Raw genomic sequence first — 19,511 nt, forward strand, 5'->3', positions numbered from 1 at the left:
AGTCTGGTGACTCTACCTGGCTCATCCTGAATTGCCCTGGTGCGGTGGAAATAGAGGTAATAAGGAGTTAATAGCAGCTCATAGCTGTCACTAAGTCCTAGGTTAATCATGGCAGGCGTCTATGAGACACCCACAATGATTAACCTGTAAGTTAAAGTAAATAAACACATACACCCGAAAAAAATACTTTATTTGGAATAAAAAATAAAAACACCCTCTTTCACCACTTTATTAATCCCCAAATACCCCTCCAGGTCCGGCGTAATCCACACGAGGTCCCGCGACGCATCTAGCTTTGCTACATGAAGCTGACAGGAGCGGCCGTAGAACACCGACACTCTCTGTCAGCTCCACGCAGCAACTGAAGTGAGTCGCGCTGTCAGCGGGGACGTCACTGAGGTAATGTGTGCGGCGGTGATGGGAGCAGTAGTGCCGGTGTGTATGCGGTGATGAGTGCTGTAGTGTGCCTGGGTGTGAGCGGTGATGATGGGTGCGGTAGTGCCTGCGTGTGTGCGGTGATGATGGGAGCGGTAGTGCCGGTATGTATGCGGTGATGAGTGCGGTAGTGCCTGTGTGTGTGCGGTGATGATGAGTGCGGTAGTGCCGGCGGTGTGTGCAGTGATGATGATGGGGGCGGTAGTGCCGGGGTGTGTGCAGTGATGATGATGAGTGCGGTAGTGCCAGTGTATGTGCGGTGATGATGGGTGTGGTAGTGGCGGCGGTGTGTGCAGTGATGATGATGGGGGCGGTAGTGCCGGGGTGTGTGCAGTGATGATGATGAGTGCGGTAGTGCCAGTGTATGTGCGGTGATGATGGGTGTGGTAGTGCGGGGGGGGTGTGCAGTGATGCTGATGATGATGATGATGATGATGATGATGATGAGTGCGGTAGTGCCGGGGTGTGTACAATGATGATGATGAGTGTGGTAGTGCCGGTGTATGTGCAGTGATGATGGGTGCGGTAGTGCGGGGTGTGTGCAATGATGATGATGATGTGTGCGGTAGTGCCGGGGTGTGTGCAGTGATGATGATGAGTGCAGTAGTGCCGGGGTGTGTGCAGTGATGAAGGGGGCTCTCTCTCAGCTTAACGCAACGCGTTATTTCACGGGAATATGTTGCCTTTATATCACACTTTTTACAACGAATCCGTCACATATGTTACACAATGCATTGCGACGGATACCGTTCAACGCAAGTGTGAAAGCGGCCTAAAATGGGTCTACTGCTCACTGCTATGCATGATTGATGCCCCACAGCTTCTGCATACACAGTGTGATGGCCCACAGCTCTACTATACATAGTAATGTGACGCCCTGTGCCTGGGCCGCCACAAATAACAACTACATGTGTATTTCAATCTGTATAACATGTATTGTCAGCTTTAATGAGATACGGTTTTCTCTGCTGTTCACTACAAACACACATTTGCCCATAGTCCTTTACTGGGGCTGTTCAATTGAGATAAAACCAATGCTTGAGTGTGAGCCCTAGAAGGAGAAATGGGATGCCTTAGTTTTGAGGTGAATTCAGTCGGAGTCATTTGCAGTGTGAGGTGTAGTGAGGAGTGTAATATGGAGACAGTCCTGTCCATTGGCAGGGTATCAGTGCCTAGGGAGCTGGACTGTCAAGGTCAGTGACAAACTGAGAGAAGCTATTAGCCTTTTTATAAGGAGCAGTGACCTTCCTGGGAGCACAGTGGCACGTTTGAGTCTGGAAACTTCTAGAAGAAACAGTGAGTTTTCACTCAGGATTCAAGTCGCCTGCTCGACAGAAGGGATTAAAACATCCAGAGTTATCTTGTCTTGAAAATCCCAGGATTTAAATACAGCTATTCTTAGGTAGGGAAATGGTAGCAGCAGAAAGAGTACACTATCACCATAAGCAGAGAAAGAAACTCTTATCAGCGTAGGAAGAACCACCATCATTGTATGCTGGGAGAAAATCTCTGCAGAGCTCCAGTAAAAAGGTAAAAGCTCCTTATCCTGTCTGAATTATTCCCTGCTGTGCCATCCCTACCCATATCTCCAGGAACCAGACCTAGCTGGGGTGGGGGGAGAGGGGACAACCCTCTGGCACTGCATATCACCACCTAAATTCTGGGGACGTCCAGCAGTGCCCAGCCATACCAAAGCCGAACATCCCAACTGGCGTCACAAACTATTTGTTTTATTTCTTTATTTTATTTTTCTTCCCCTTTTTAATATTATTTTTAACCCCCCATTGTAAAAGACTGTCGCTCGCGCCCGGTATGGCCACATCACCACTCGGACCCACCACCGTGACATCAGACGCCTACCGGGGCCACCACAGGATAATAGGCTCACAGTTCCCCTATGCTCAGTATAATGTCATCACAGCTACCCTATACACAGTATAATAGGCCTATAGCTACCTTATACATAGTATGATGCCACTACAGCTTCATATACATAACTAGAAGGTGGCCCGATTCTAACGCATTGGGTATTCTAGAATTTATTGTGTAGTTAATGTATGTTTTTTGTTATATATATATATATAGATGTTGTTGTGTGTAGTTGCCAGTGTTTGTGTAGGGCACTGTAAATGTTCTGGGTGTTGTTTGGGTGTGGCGGTGTGTGAGAGCGGTGTTGTATATGTGTTGCGTTGTTTGTGGAGCGCTGTGTGTCTGCAATGTTGTCTGTGTGTGGTGCTGTGTGTGTTGCGCGGTTTGTGTGGGTGTGGAGTGTGTGTGTGTGTTTTGGGGGAGGTATGTTTTGTGCAGTGTGTGTGTTGCGCGGTATGTGCGTATATTTGTGTATGCTGCGGTGTTTGTGTGTTGGGTGTTGTGTGTGTGCGGCGTTGTCTGTGTGTGGGTATCTGTGTAGGGCGGTGTTTGTGGTTCCCAGTGTGTGTGTGTGGTGTGTTGTGCGGTGCGCGTGTGGCGCTGTGTGTGTGTTTTGGGGGTAGGTGTGCACTTCCATCGTGCTCCATCCCCCATGCTGCGCACTCCCCATCGTGCTCCATCCCCCATGCTGCGCACTCCCCATCGTGCTCCATCCCCCATGCTGCACACTCCCCATCGTGCTCCATCCCCCATGCTGCGCACCCCCCATCGTGCTCCATCCCCCATGCTGTGCACCCCCCATCGTACTCCATCCCCCATGCTGCGCACTCCCCATCGTGCTCCATCCCCCATGCTGCGCACTCCCCATCGTGCTCCATCCCCCATGCTGCACACTCCCCATCGTGCTCCATCCCCCATGCTGCGCACCCCCCATCGTGCTCCATCCCCCATGCTGCGCACCCCCCATCGTGCTCCATCCCCCATGCTGTGCACCCCCCATCGTACTCCATCCCCCATGCTGCACACCCCACATCGTGCTCCATCCCCCATGCTGCGCACCCCCCATCGTGCTCCATCCCCCATGCTGCACCCCCCCATCGTGCTCCATCTCCCATGTTGCGTACCCCCCATGCTGCACACCCCCATCGTGCTCCATCTCCCATGCTGCGCACCCCCCATCATGCTCCATCCCCTATGCTGCGCACCCCCCCATCGTGCTCCATCCCCCATGCTGCGCACTCCCCATCGTGCTCCACAGTCACACATCAGACAGTATACACGCACACATCTGATCGCATACACTCACACCCCACTTCTCCCTGTGCCCTCCGGTGGGCGGTCCCAGCAGCTGTGCTGCACGCCATGCTCCTCTGCCTTCTGCCGACACTCACAGATCCGATCGCATACACTCACACATCAGAACACACGCACACATCCGATCGCATACACGCACACATCCGAACACACACACATATCCGATCACATACACGCACACATCCGATCGCATACACGCACACATTCGATCGCATACACACACACACTGACTATATCGCACATACGCGCTCACACACTCACAACATCCGGAGATACCACATGCTTCCGGCCATGTGATCCTCCGGCAGGTCCTGGAAGGCCACTGCACGCACAGTATCGCCGCCGAGAAGTAAGCGATATCACTGGATGTTGTGAGTGTGTGGATGCGATCTGATGTGTGTGTGAGGTGTGAGTGGGAGTGAGTGAGTGTGATCTGATGTGTGTGTGTCTGTTCTTATGTGTGTGCGTGTGTGTGTGTTCCGCCGCTGCAGGACCTTGATGCACTCACCTGCTCCCGGTCGGCGTCTGGTGAGTATGACTGCGGGGTCTTCTTTCTTCTGTCTTCTCTCTTCTGGGGGTGCCCACTGCCTATAATGAAGTGTCTTGCAGTGTCTTTAACTCTTTCACCGCTGCATGACACTTCATTATTGACCGCAGCATATGACGGCTCCCTGCACATGTGTACCGGGAGCCGGTGTTCGCTGGTAACCATGATACACATCGGGTAACTAAGGGAAGCGCTTCCCATAGTTACGCGATGTGTATCATGGTTACCAGCGTACACCGGCTCCGTAACGATCCCAGCATCGCAAGGTTATGTCCGCCGGGGGCGAGGCCGAATTTGCCAACGTGTGGCGGGGCGAGCGGGCGAGGCGTCAGCGTATGCCGGCTCCTTGCACATGTGTACCGGGAGCCGGTGTACGCTGGAGCGGGCGATGCATGCGGAGGGCCGGGGCGAGCGGCTAATCCATGCGGGGGGCGGGGCCAGGCCGAGGCGAGTGGCCAATCCGTGGGGGGGGCGGGGCCAGGCCGAGCCCAGCGGCCAATCCGACAGTTGTCACGCTAACGACACTGTCACGGTGACACTGTCACGATGACACAATTTTGGAGCAAGACAGACAGACAGACAGAATAAGGCAATTATATATATAGATATGATGCCCCCACAGTTCCCTTATACATAGTATGATGCCCCACACAGCTCTCTGATATACAATATGAAAGGCCATAACTCCTTATACAAAGTATGGTAGGCTCACAAATCCCCTATGCATAGTATAATACACCCACAACTTCCCTATGCACAGAATGATGTCCCCACAGCTCCCCTATGCACAATATGGTGTCCCCATTTCTTCGCCAAAACACAGTATAATGATCCCCGCAGTAGTCCTCATGCAGCATTATAGCACACACAGTATCCTCCACACTGTATAATGGTCCCCACAGTAGCCCTCCTCATTGTATAAACCCTGTTGTTCCCACACTGTATAATGGCTCACTTAGTAGTCCCTACACTATATGATAACCCCCACAGTAGCCCCCGCACTGTATAATGTCCCCCACATTGGTCTCCACACTGTATAATGGCCCCCTCAGTAGTCCCCACTAGAGATGAGCGAACCGGTCGCGGTTCGGCTCGAGGTCGGTTCGCCGAACGGAGCTCCCGTTCGAGTTCGGTTCGTCGAATGTTCGACGAACCGAACTCGAACTGCATAGGAAGCAATGGCAGGCAATCACAAACACATAAAAACACCTAGAAAACACCCTCAAAGGTGTCCAAAAGGTGATAAACAACTCACAACACAACACAAACACATGGGAAAGTGACAAGGACATATACTCATGCGAAAACAAAACAGCTGGACAAGGAAAAAGAGGAGGAGACACAGATATATGAGTATATGCAAGGAAACATCGATGCCATTACTGTGCAACTTGAGCCTGCTCATTTTAGGCTTCCAATCTGGATAAATTGCCTGAGCTCGCCACGTACGCCTTGGGGATCTTGTTGTGTCCTGCAGCCAGCGTTCTCTCGGAACCTGTCTTCAGTGCTGCTGGGGGTCTGCTGGCAGATAAGCACACGTGTCTGTCCACTGACAATGTGGACATGGCTCTCAGAGGACTTTTCTTCCCCTGGGTCATCCAGGGGACGGGAAAGGCACGCATATTTTTGAGAGTGCTTCATGCAAAGCATCTTTTTCATTTTGAAAAGGGGGATCAACTGATGCCAGTCAAGTGGGGTGTGTGTGGCCCAATTAGTGGCAACGAGGGAGACTGTGGTTGGAGTCCCCTCGCTGTGTTTCTAAAAGAACCAAGATGAACAAGTCATGGCTCTCAGAGGACTTTTCTTCCCCTGGGTCAGCCAGGGGACGGGAAAGGCACGCGTATTTTTGAGAGTGCTTCATGCAAAGCATCTTTTTCTTTTTCAAAAGGGGGGTCAACTGATGCCAGTCAAGTGGGGTGTGTGTGGCCCAATTAGTGGCAACGGGGGAGACTGTGGTTGGAGTCCCCTCGCTGTTTTTCTAAAAGAACCAAGATGAACAAGTCATGGCTCTCAGAGGACTTTTCTTCCCCTGGGTCAGCCAGGGGACGGGAAAGGCACGCATATTTTTGAGAGTGCTTCATGCAAAGCATCTTTTTCATTTTGAAAAGGGGGATCAACTGATGCCAGTCAAGTGGGGTGTGTGTGGCCCAATTAGTGTAAACGAGGCAGACATCATCTGCAACTTGTTGGCAACAGAAAGGCTGCCTTTACACCCTTTTGAGACCGAGGATTTTCGAGACCTTATGCCCATTGCAGTGCCCCAAGAGCCGATGGCCAGTCGTCACTCCTTCTCCAAGAAAGGCGTGCCGCGCTACCACAGTAGGTCGCACACAACCTCACCGATTCCTTGAGAAACTCTGTGTATGACAGGGTTCATTTCACCACAGATACTTGGACCAGTAAGCATGGACAGGGGAGTTACATGTTGCTGACTGGGCACTGGGTAACTATGGTGAGAGATGGAGAAGAGTTTGCTGTACAAGTCTTGCCGTCCCCACGACTTGTGCGTCAATCCTTCCTCTGTATGTACAAGTTCCTCCACTGCTTCTGCCTCCTCAACCCCGTGTGGATCCTCCACCTCGGCCCAAACCCTGTGTGGTCAGTCCACCCTTCCTTGTAACTGCGCCCAAGGAATCCCACACACCTCCTTACTATGCTGGCAGCAGAGCTCAAGGCCATCAGGCGGTCAAATGTTTACTTTGAAATGTAGGGGAAATGTGAGACACCGCTGAGGAATTGTGGACGGTTAGCTCTGGAGAGTGAGACCGAGTTTCATCAATGGTTGTCTCCACTCAACCAGCAGCCAGGGAAGGTCGGGTGCGACAATGATGCAAACCAGTCTGCGACCAGGGCAATGTGGCACACGTGCCTTGTATGGCTCACGTGTTGAACCTGGTTGTCCAGCAATTTTTAAAACACTATCCCGGCCTAAATGGCCTTCTGACCAGGGCACGGTGTAATGCCTGCCTGGATCGACACACTCAGATGGGCTGTAAAGGATAGGCTAGAGGCAAGCCACTCACCAAGCTGGACACCCAGAACCCTGAAACCCTTTAACCCCTATACAGTGATTTGGAATTACACAGGGCCCAAGTTGATCAATACCTGTGGAAGGCTGCAGTTCCAGAGAATAGTAGTTATGCAGGGTCCAAAACATTAATTGAGGAAGAGGAACAGAATGGGATGGCCAGGACTTAATCAGAAAACAAGCAGAGGTGAAATGCGGATCGGCCAACGAGGTATATAAACAGCAAGCAGGAAAAGTAGTCAGGTAACAAGCACACAAACTCATAAAACTGAACTGAGGGTAACAGTAACAAAAGGATCATAGCTTTGTCTGGCAGTGGTCTGCAGACAGGAGGGGCCTAAAAAAGGGTGTGGTGTCTTCCCATTGGTTGTAGCTGAATGATGGTACTTCATCTGTGAGATACCCACCACCTACATTCAGCCTGTGGTTCGGTATCTGTCAAGGTAACGCAACACAGTGGGTGACCATAACCTGCGTCCACCTGCGCCGCAGGCATCGACTCCTTTCCCATCATCAGCACTATGCACAAAAGGAACACGTTGTCACCTGGCGACCGGAGTACAAATTGATTGAGTGGACTACGTTGGTGACTTAACAGCCGTGTGCGGCAATGATGCAAACCTGTCTGCGGCCCTTCGTCAGGGCAATGTGACACACGTGCCTTGTATGGCTCACGTGTTGAATCTGATTCTCCAGCAATTTTTAAAATACCATCCCGGCCTACATGGCCTTGTGCAGCGGGCACGCTGCTATGTGCTCACTTTCATCCTTCACATCCAGCAGCTCAACAACTTTCATCGCTCCTGAAGTCTTAGGCGGGCTTTGCACGTTGCGACATTGCACGTGCGATGTCGGTGGGGTCAAATCGAAAGTGACGCACATCCGGCATCGCAGTCGATATCGCAACGTGCAAATCCTTTTTGATACGATGAACGAGCGCAAAAGCGTCGTTATCGTATCATCGCTGCAGCCTCCGACATTTCCATAATGCCGGTGCTGCGACAGGTGCGATGTTGTTCCTCGCTCCTGCGGCAGCACACATCGCTGTGTATGAAGCCGCAGGAGCGAGGAACCTTCACCTTACCTGCCGCCGGCTGCAATGAGAAGGACGGAGGTGGGCGGGATGTTTACATCCTGCTCATCTCCGCCCCTCCGCTTCAATTGGCCGCCTGCCGTGTGACGTCACTGTGACGCCGCACGACCCGCCCCCTAAGGAAGGAGGCGGGTCGCCGGCCAGAGGGACGTCGCACGGCAGGTATGTGCGTGTAAAGCTGCCGTAGCGATAATAATCGCTACGGCAACTTTCACTATATATCGAACGTGCGACGGGGGCGGGACTATCGCTGCAGCATCGGTAACACATTGTTACCGATGTCGCAGCGTGCAAAGCCCGCCTTAGGGTCTGGCGGTTAAATGCCGGAAATGCGATGTTCCGACACGCAGGAATTGGAATCTGCACATGTTGCAGCGTCTGTGGCAGCACCGCAGAGCCCTGCTGAAATACGGTATGATGTATACCCTGGGCTAACTTGATCCAGAGGTGGTGCAGATCACGCTGCTGGAGTGATGTCAGATCAAGGACCTATGCACCCTTCTACACAGTTTACAAATGTCGACGAAGATGTTTAGCACTAGCGATGCCATTCTCAGCGTGACAATTCGGGTCATCTACAAGATGGAGCACACTGTAAGCATTATTCGGAGTCAGGTGTTGGTCCAAGAGGAAGGGGAGGAAGTACAGGAGGAGTCATATGCAGAAGGGATAATAAGATGTACAAGGGCCATACGTTGAGCGGCACCTAGGCGGCAGTCATGGTGGGGGATAGGGATTAACAAGGGCGCATAGTATCAGCAAAAATTGTTGAGGAAGGTGCAGGAGCCCATGAAGAAATGGAGGACGAACTTGCGATGGGCATGGAAGACTCAGCAGATGAGTGAGAGCTTGCTCACATTTTGGTTGTGCGAGGTTGGGGGGAGAGGGCAGAGGAAGGAGGCACGATTCTCACCTCTTGCCACCAAGAAACCAAGGACTTTGTCCTCCTGGATTCACAAGACACATGAGCGCCTTCTTGCTGCACTACCTACAACATGACCCTCGGATTGTACGAATTCGAAGTAATGCTAACTACTGGGTTGCCACACTGTTAGATCCCCGGTACAAGACAAAATTTGGCGAAATAATTCCTGCCATAGAAAGGGACGCACGTATACAGGAGTATCTGCAGAAGGTGGTACGGATTCTTAGATTTGCTTTTCCAGTAAACACCAGTGCTGCACAGAGTGAATCTCAATGCTTTGTCATGGATAGGAGGAAATGGTCTTTTACTTGTCCCCATGTGAGGGACCGAGGGCTGGCTGCTGTGCTGAAATGGCATTGAGTACGGTGTCCCTGCAGAGTTGCACTTTTGGTCATATACCAAATGAGTTGAAAAAGGACAAATGCTGGTGGAAAGGGGAACAGGTGTGTTGGAAAGGGGAAAAAAGTTTTTGTCCGTGGGTTTGTTGATTAAGCAAAAGTAACATTTGATGAAGAAACACCATCTGTTACGGTGGGACTGGCAGATTTGGATAAGGTGGTATATACTATGTTACCGCTATATAACGAAAATTAATAAGAAAAGAAAGAGAATGGTATATATTAGAGATGAGCGAACCGGTCCCGGTTCGGCTCGAGGTCGGTTCGCCGAACGGAGCTCCCGTTCGAGTTCGGTTCGTCGAACGTTCGACGAATCGAACTCGAACTGCATATGAAACAATGGCAGGCATTCACAAACACATAAAAACACATAGAAAACACCCTCAAAGGTGTCCAAAAGGTGACAAACAACTCACAACACAACACAAACACATGAGAAAGTGACAAGGACATATACTCATGTGAAAACAAAAGAGCAGGACAAGGAAAAAGAGGAGGAGACACAGATATAGGCATGGCACGCCCTTCTAAAATCATGTAAAACACCGCAAGGTTACTCCAAGCGGAGTCTCCCTTTTTTCCAAAAATTGGGCCACACACACACCCACCCCTTCAGTGGCAGCAGTTGTGCCCCAGTTGTACACTTCACAGCTAGATTTGCATCAAGCACATTCAAAAATACGCCATAATTAACCATCCCCAGGATGACACCGGGGTAGGTAGCAAAGTCTTTCCTGATCCCAGCTCTGTTCATCTTGGCTCCTTTTAAAAAACACAGCAAGCAAGGGTTACTCCAAGCGGAGTCTCCCTTTTTTCCAAAAATTGGGCCCCACACACACCCACCCCTTCAGTGGCAGCAGTTGTGCCCCAGTTGTACACTTCACAGCTAGATTTGCATCAAGCACATTAAAAAATACGCCATAATTAACCGTCCCCAGGATGACACCGGGGTAGGTAGCAAAGTCTTTCCTGAACCCAGCTCTGTTCATCTTAGCTCCTTTTAAAAAACACAGCAAGCAAGGGTTACTCCAAGCGGAGTCTCCCTTTTTTCCAAAAATTGGGCCCCACGCACACCCACCCCTTCAGTGGCAGCAGTTGTGCCCCAGTTGTACACTTCACAGCTAGATTTGCATCAAGCACATTCAAAAATACGCCATAATTAACCGTCCCCAGGATGACACCGGGGTAGGTAGCAAATTCTTTCCTGAACCCAGCTCTGTTCATCTTGGCTCCTTTTAAAAAACACAGCAAGCAAGGGTTACTCCAAGCGGAGTCTCCCTTTTTTCCAAAAATTGGGCCCCACACACACCCACCCCTTCAGTGGCAGCAGTTGTGCCCCAGTTGTACACTTCACAGCTAGATTTGCATCAAGCACATTCAAAAATACGCCATAATTAACCGTCCCCAGGATGACACCGGGGTAGGTAGCAAAGTCTTTCCTGATCCCAGCTCTGTTCATCTTGGCTCCTTTTAAAAAACACAGCAAGCAAGGGTTACTCCAAGCGGAGTCTCCCTTTTTTCCAAAAATTGGGCCCCACACACACCCACCCCTTCAGTGGCAGCAGTTGTGCCCCAGTTGTACACTTCACAGCTAGATTTGCATCAAGCACATTCAAAAATACGCCATAATTAACCGTCCCCAGGATGACACCGGGGTAGGTAGCAAAGTCTTTCCTGATCCCAGCTCTGTTCATCTTGGCTCCTTTTAAAAAACACAGCAAGCAAGGGTTACTCCAAGCGGAGTCTCCCTTTTTTCCAAAAATTGGGCCCCACACACACCCACCCCTTCAGTGGCAGCAGTTGTGCCCCAGTTGTACACTTCACAGCTAGATTTGCATCAAGCACATTAAAAAATACGCCATAATTAACCGTCCCCAGGATGACACCGGGGTAGGTAGCAAAGTCTTTCCTGATCCCAGCTCTGTTCATCTTGGCTCCTTTTAAAAAACACAGCAAGCAAGGGTTACTCCAAGCGGAGTCTCCCTTTTTTCCAAAAATTGGGCCCCACACACACCCACCCCTTCAGTGGCAGCAGTTGTGCCCTAGTTGCAAACAGGATGTTTTGATTTGCATCAAGCACATTCCAAATCCACAAGCATTTACTCTCCCCAGGATGACACAGGGGTAGTAAATTCCTTCTGGATCCATGACTTGTTCATTTTGATGAACGTCAGTCTGTCCACATTGTCACTGGACAGACGCGTGCGCTTATCTGTCAGCACACACCCAGCAGCACTGAAGACACGTTCAGAGACAACGCTGGCAGCTGGACACGACAAAATCTCCAAGGCGTAACTGGAGAGCTCTAGCCATTTTTCTTGATTTGAAGTGTGGAGCCCTTCAGGTGCGGTGCAGCAGGGTACTACCCTTAGGGACTCCACGGGATGGAACGGTCGGGTCACAGGTAGGGAACCTTCGTTTTGGGATTTGCCGTGACGCCACTCTCAGAATTGCGGTCAGTGAGGACCACCACTGCAGGTTAAGGGATGCCTGGGGCTGATGGTGGGTGCAGTCAGTATAATAGCCTCCTGAGAGTGAGGCAAGCCCCAGGCCCCTGTGTATGTGTGTGGGACCACAGGTCGCAGAATGACTCAAACACAGTCCAAGTAGTCTTTTAACGTGTTTACTCACTGTTTAGAGGTCACGGTGAGATGCCCGGGCGACACTGTGATAACCAGGTGGAACCAGGAATTCCAGGAGGCCGTTCTGAGGGTAGCTGTCCACTCGCCCTCCTTGCACTCTTTCTGTTTGGGAGGATCCCTTGCCTGAAGCGTGGTAGGACTCCTCCAGGGAAGCTGTTACTACCCTGCTCCCCTCTCTCTGGCCCGTCTGCCGGCAGCGTGGCCTTGGTGGGATGGCTTCTGGCCCTGTCCCCTTATGGGCCTGGTGATTGCTGCTTGGCTCGAGCTCTGTGTAGTAGTGGTGAGGGCATAAAGTACCCCCCACCTGTAGGTTAAGCAGCTCTGGATGATTTGCTGCCCGTACTGGGGATCTGTTTCCCCTTGCGTGCTCGGATACCAGGATCTCCGTACTCAGCCACCCCTCTCTCTGGATGTCTTTCAGGCCAACCCACGGTGCCCTTTCTCCCCCGCTTTCAGCTACTGCACTCCTCAGGACCTGTCTTACACGAGAGCCCCTCTGCTCCCTTCCACACACCTCAACCTCCAGCTCCCGACTTCCCTCACTTCCTCTCTGCCCTGCTTCCTAGCAACCAGCCTCTGAGCACACCCCTTGCTGGGAATTGAAAGTTAACCCCTACTGGCTACCCAAGGGTCCCTTCTAGTGGTGTGGGAGACCTGGTCACTATGTGTTTGTGTGTGCACCTCATCCTGGCCTTTGGAGATTACCTGGAAGCATTGTCCCCGCATGGGTGCAATACTCTGTGGTGCCTGACCAGGTCAGGGGCGCCACATTCCCCCTTAGTTATCATCAGCACGTCCTCGGGCTGCAAAGACAAGAGAAAAAAGGTAAATACAAACTTTTTCCACACAGGGGCAATTATTTACATTTAAACATACCAGGTACCATTCCACCACCAACCACCCACATGTCCGAACCCCACCCAAAAACCTCCAGGAGGTAGGTCGCCGGTCCTTTTGGTGACCAGGTCTGGGCCATCACATTCCCCAGACCTTTCCTCCAATCTTCCTCTCCTGAGGAGAGTGGTGTAAGGTAGGCCCCATAAACAGGCGTACCCGCTTCCGAGTGTTGGAGGGCAGGCCCCATAAACAGGCGTGCCCCCTTGTTGGTGCAGAACCATGCCCCTCAACAGGCAGACTCTGTGGTTGGTACCAAGGAGGTAACTTTTTACAATGCAAGAGTTTGTGGTTAAAGCCAGTTCATAACCGGTGGTCCATTTTTAAAGTGCACGTGAACTAGTGCAAAGAAAACATTTTAAAGAGGTCTCACAATAGTCCTTGTGGGCACATTTCACTTAAACGTTACTTAACTGTAAACAGGTTAAACATTACATTTCATACCGTCACTTTGAACTAAACTGTACTTTCTCTATAGCGTAATGGGAGCTGACCAAAGTTGCTGCGGGTTGATCTACGCAGTACTATACTGTCATCTGTCTGCGGTTGTATCCTCCCACCCGATGTATGTGTCTCAATGTGAATAATGGGTGTACTAGGTATTGATACCAGTGCATGGTCTTCTGCTTCAGCTACATTTGGCTCTTCCAGGTTCTGAACAGGTTCTTCTGGTTCTCTTACTTCTCTAGATTGAGGGAATGTAATGACTGGAATAACTACTGCTCCATTGTATTGAGGCCAACTTGCTGGAAAATCTCCAAGTACAGTATGGATCATCTTTTCTTTTGGTTCTTGAACTGGCAAAGGGTTGGGAATTTCTTCAGGGATTCTTAGTTGTTCAGGACATTTCTTTAGGCGATCTCTAGAAACGACAGCTGTTGTTTTTCCTCCATCTTTGCTGATAAGGCATGTCTTTTCACTGCTAAGCGTCGATGGTAACACAGTATAGGGTTCTTCTTCCCAGTGATTGTCAAGTTTATGATGTCTTCTCTTTCTCTTGAGAACTATATCTCCTGGCATCAAAGGAACAGCAGGTGCTTTTCGATTGTAGGCCTTTTCTTGTTTCTCACGCTGCTGAGTCAGGCTTCGCTCCACACACTCTTGTACTTTCTTGTATTGGGCTTGGCGGTTGGAATCCCAATCAGCACCTTGTAGATGGTCTTCAGGGGTCTCAACTCCCATTTCCAGATCTACTGGCAATCTCCCTGGTCTGGCCCTCATCAGGTATGCCGGTGTGCAGTTTGTGGAACTCACAGGGATGTTGTTATACATGTCCACTAGATCGGGCAGTTTTTCCGGCCACCGACTTCGTTCTTCTAGTGGGAGAGTCTTCAGAAGGTCGAGAATGATGTGGTTCATTTTCTCACACATGCCATTGGTCTGAGGATGGTAAGGTGTGGTATGGATCTTCTTGCAGCCGTAAAGGTTACAAAACTCCTTAAACACTTCAGCTTCAAAGGCTGGTCCTTGGTCAGTGAGCACTTGGTCTGGATAGCCATGTGGTCGACAGAAATGTGTCTGGAACGCTTTGGCTGCAGTCTGACCGGTCAAGTCCTTGACTGGTACTACCACCAGGAATCTGGAGTAGTGGTCAACCATAGTGAGAGCGTAGTTGTAGCCTTGTCTGCTGGGTGCCAACTTTACATGGTCCAGGGCCACGATCTCCAGGGGCCGTTTAGTTTGGATTGGCTGGAGTGGTGCTCTCTGGCTGGGCTGGTCTTTTCTTCTAAGATTGCAGGGCCCGCAGTTTCGACACCACTTCTCTAGGGCAGATCTCATGCCCACCCAGTAGAATCTTACTTTAAGTAGGGCCTCCAGTTTCTTCCAACCAAAGTGGCCTGCACCATTGTGATAGCCTTCTAGCACCATCCTCGTATCCTTCTGTGGTACAATCACTTGCCACACCTTCTCATGCGTCCTCGGGTCAATGATGCTCCTGTAAAGTTTGTCTTGATAGATGAATAATCGACCCCTCTCCTTCCATAGGTACTGTGCCTCAGGTGGGGCTCCTTTGTCAAGGCTGGCGCCAGGCTGGTTAATCAGTTTCTTTACCAAGCCTACCGCTGGATCATTTTCCTGGGTCTCCTTCCAGTTGTAGTGAGGTAGTGGGTTCAGGGTCACCTCTTGGCGGTTGGCACGCAACTGCCGACACTGTTTTGCTCCATGACGATGGAACGCTGGCAGCTCAATCTCTTCAAGATCATCTACATCTTCACCCTCGTCTGCTAGGTGAGGCATCCTGGACAGAGCATCTGCGTTGCCGTTCTTGCGGCCAGCTCGATACTTGACAGTAAAGTCATAATTCGCCAGTCGGGCTACCCAACGCTGCTCCATGGCACCCAATTTAGCAGTATCCAAGTGGGTCAGGGGGTTGTTGTCCGTGAAGACAGTGAATTTGGTGGCTGCCAGGTAGTGCTTGAACCGCTCTGTGATAGCCCATACCATGGCCAGGAACTCTAGCTTAAATGAGCTATAATTCTCTGGGTTTCTTTCAGTAGGCCTGAGCTTCCTGCTGGCGTAAGCAATCACACGCTCTTTGCCTCCCTGCACCTGTGAAAGCACTGCTCCCAGTCCCACATTACTGGCATCTGTGTACAGTACGAATGGCAGACCGTAGTCAGGGTAGGCTAGGATCTCTTCACCCGTCAAGGCCCCTTTCATTTGTCTGAAGGAGTGTTCTTCTGCTTCTCCCCAGTGAAATGGCGGGCCGGAGATCTTTCCTTTCTTCTTTGGGTGGCCTACCAGGAGCTCTTGCAAAGGCGCTGCCATTTTCGTGTAGCCCTTGATGAACCTTCTGTAGTAGCCTACCAAGCCAAGGAACTGACGTACCTCCCGGACGGTAGTAGGTGTGGGCCATTCCTGGATGACTGTGACCTTCTCGGGGTCCGGTGCTACTCCTTCTGCACTGACCACGTGACCTAGGTACTGGACCTTTGGCTTCAGTAAATGGCACTTGGATGGTTTCAGCTTCATTCCATATCGGGATAGCGCTTCAAAGACTTCAGCCAGGTGTTTCAGGTGGTCCTCGTAGGTCTTGGAGTACACGATGACATCATCCAGGTAGAGCAGGACGGTTTCAAAGTTGAGGTGCCCTAGGCAGCATTCCATAAGCCTCTGGAAGGTCCCGGGGGCATTGCAGAGTCCAAATGGCATGCTGTTGAACTCACAGAGGCCCATTGGGGTGGTTAAGGCCGTCTTCTCCCGATCTTCCTCTGCTACAGATACTTGCCAGTAGCCACTAGTAAGATCTAGGGTAGAAAAGTAGTTGGAGGTTTTTAAGGCAGCGAGGGATTCCTCTATCCTTGGCAAAGGGTAGGCATCCTTGTGTGTTATCTGATTTATCCGTCTGTAATCCACACACATCCTCATCGTGCCATCCTTCTTTCTCACCAGGACCAGGGGAGCCGCCCAGGGGCTGCAACTGTCCCTTATGACTCCTGCCTCCTTCATGTCCTTCAGCATGTCCTTTGTGCGCTGGTAATGGGCTGGTGGAATAGGCCTATGTCTTTCCTTAATGGGAGGATGACTGCCTGTGGGTATGTGATGTTGCACCCCTTTGATCCTACCAAAGTCTAGTGGGTTCTTACTAAAGACCTGCTCGTATTCCTGCACGACCCTGTAAACCCCATGTTTCTGGTAGACGGGTGTAGAGTCAGTCCCCACGTGGAGTTTCTGGCACCAGTCCTCTAACTGCTTTTGGGAGGTCTCGTCCTCTTTTGAGTCAGCTTGTGTCAGGGGACCTACAGGTGTTATAGCGTCATTTGAGCATGTAAACAGTTTGGCTATGGTAGCGTACCTTGGTAGTCTGGCTTCCTCCTCCCCACAGTTCAACACTCGTACAGGCACTCGTCCCTTGTGTACATCAACTACCCCCCTGGCTGTCAGAATCGTGGGCCAGTGGTCTGAATGAGTGGGCTCTAGTACAGCCTGGTAATCCTGTCCTCTGAGACCTACCGCTGCTCTACACCACATCATCATTTCACTCCGTGGGGGTATCACAATGGGGTTAGCATCCATCACCCGTACACTACCAATCTCACCGCCAGTCTGTTTTACCTGTTGCTTCCTCAGAATGATTCGGATCTCCTTTTGCAAGGCTCTTTGCGACCCGCCCTCAGCACCTTCAACAATCTGGTGAAGCAACAACAACACTTCCCCTAGGCAATTTTCTATGACATTAGTGCCTAAAATCATTTGCGGGTTCCTTTCTCTAATATCAGTGTCCACAACAATCAGTCCTTGTCCCTTCATTTCCTGCCTTCCCACCTTTATGGTTACCTCTTTGACCCCAATCTGGTCTATAGGTTGTCCGTTGGCAGCATAGATGGTGAGGGAGGGGTCCGGTGGTCGGAGATCGTCGTCCGACCAAAACCTACGATAAAGGCCATACGGGATCGTGGTTACCTGAGAGCCGGTGTCCAATAATGCCGGGGTAGGGATCCCATCCAGGACGATGGACAGGACAGGACGTCCACCCACGTACTGATCACGGCAGCGACCTGGGCCTGATCTTCTTAATCCTGAGGACTGGCCCTCGGCCCCAGGTTTGGCTCGTTTAAAGGGCAAGCCCTTGCATAGTGACCTGCCTCCTGGCAACGACGACAGATGGGTTGTCCAGATGAGTCACAGAGATCACTGCTCCTGCCTCGGGTTGTAGGACCTCTTCTCCTCCGCATCCAAGGGACGTCCTCTGGGCTGTCAGCTAGCAGGATCCGATGAGGGACTTTGGTTTCTGAGGGCAACTGCATTGCTTTCAGGATTTGTGCGACGTCCTTAGTGAGCTGTTGCACCTGGGAGGATAGTGTATTTATGGTCTCTGCTGGCGCGTTGAGTCCTTTTGCAGTTATCAGGGCCTGCGAGGAGGATTCCGCTCCTGCAGCCGTGGAACTGGCAGGCCATGCTGGTGCGACGGGGTCTGTGTCCACAGGAGGTTGGAGTGCTTTCACTGCCCTGTCTTTCAGAATGGCAAAGTCCACGTCAGGGTGTTCCAGGGACCACAGCTTCATCTGCTTCCCATCCTCAGGAGAGCGCAGGCCCCGCAAGAATTGTTCCTTCATCATCCGGTTTCCTTCCTGATCACTGACAGGGTCCACCAGCTTGAGAGCCCTTAGTGCAGCTTGAGGGCATAGTCTCTTATGCTATCTTGGGGCTTCTGACGGCAGTTATAGAAGTCCGTCCTCAGCTCTCCCTCTGTGCGGTGTTCAAAAGCAGCTGCTAGTTTGGCAAAGATGGTCTCAACAGAGCCCCGGTCATCATTGGTCCAGGACTCAGCCTCCAATTCTGCTGCTTCAGTCAATTGTCCCAGCACCACAGCGGCCCTCTGCTTACCAGTCATCGCGTGCATGTCTAGCAGGGTGTTGATCTTCTTCTTAAACCCGGTCAGCGTGTCTATTTTACCGGCGTATTGGGGCAGCCATTGCGCTCCTGGGACATACAGTAAGGAAACTGGCATTATGGGGGAGACTTCGGCCGGCGCAGCTGCGACCGCGGCACCGGCACCAGGCGCTGCTGCGTCCAGCGCGACGGGGGCTGGCATCGCTTGGGCTGCGTCGCCCTGACCAGGGGCATTACCTCCTGCAGCGTCCATTTTTCTTCAAAAATCTGCGCGCTCCCTTTCCACTTCCTGGGTCAGAACGCTCTCCGAATTGTGGGGATTCTGGGGCGGCCACACCTCTTCGTGGGCGGTGCCCTTCTCCCTCGCGCGGGCTGCAGCGCGCGCTTTTGAAGATGGCAATATGGCGGCGGTTCAATTTTTGCGGTCGGACCTCTGAGGCGCACGGTCACCTGTCTGAACAGGTCTAGTCCAGATCCTGTTCGTGACGCCAGATCTGTGGAGCCCTTCAGGTGCGGTGCAGCAGGGTACTACCCTTAGGGACTCCACGGGATGGAACGGTCGGGTCACAGGTAGGGAACCTTCGTTTTGGGATTTGCCGTGACGCCACTCTCAGAATTGCGGTCAGTGAGGACCACCACTGCAGGTTAAGGGATGCCTGGGGCTGATGGTGGGTGCAGTCAGTATAATAGCCTCCTGAGAGTGAGGCAAGCCCCAGGCCCCTGTGTATGTGTGTGGGACCACAGGTCGCAGAATGACTCAAACACAGTCCAAGTAGTCTTTTAACGTGTTTACTCACTGTTTAGAGGTCACGGTGAGATGCCCGGGCGACACTGTGATAACCAGGTGGAACCAGGAATTCCAGGAGGCCGTTCTGAGGGTAGCTGTCCACTCGCCCTCCTTGCACTCTTTCTGTTTGGGAGGATCCCTTGCCTGAAGCGTGGTAGGACTCCTCCAGGGAAGCTGTTACTACCCTGCTCCCCTCTCTCTGGCCCGTCTGCCGGCAGCGTGGCCTTGGTGGGATGGCTTCTGGC

This window comes from Anomaloglossus baeobatrachus, chromosome 5, assembly GCF_048569485.1.
Source record: "Anomaloglossus baeobatrachus isolate aAnoBae1 chromosome 5, aAnoBae1.hap1, whole genome shotgun sequence".
Classification (NCBI taxonomy): Eukaryota; Metazoa; Chordata; class Amphibia; order Anura; family Aromobatidae; genus Anomaloglossus; species Anomaloglossus baeobatrachus.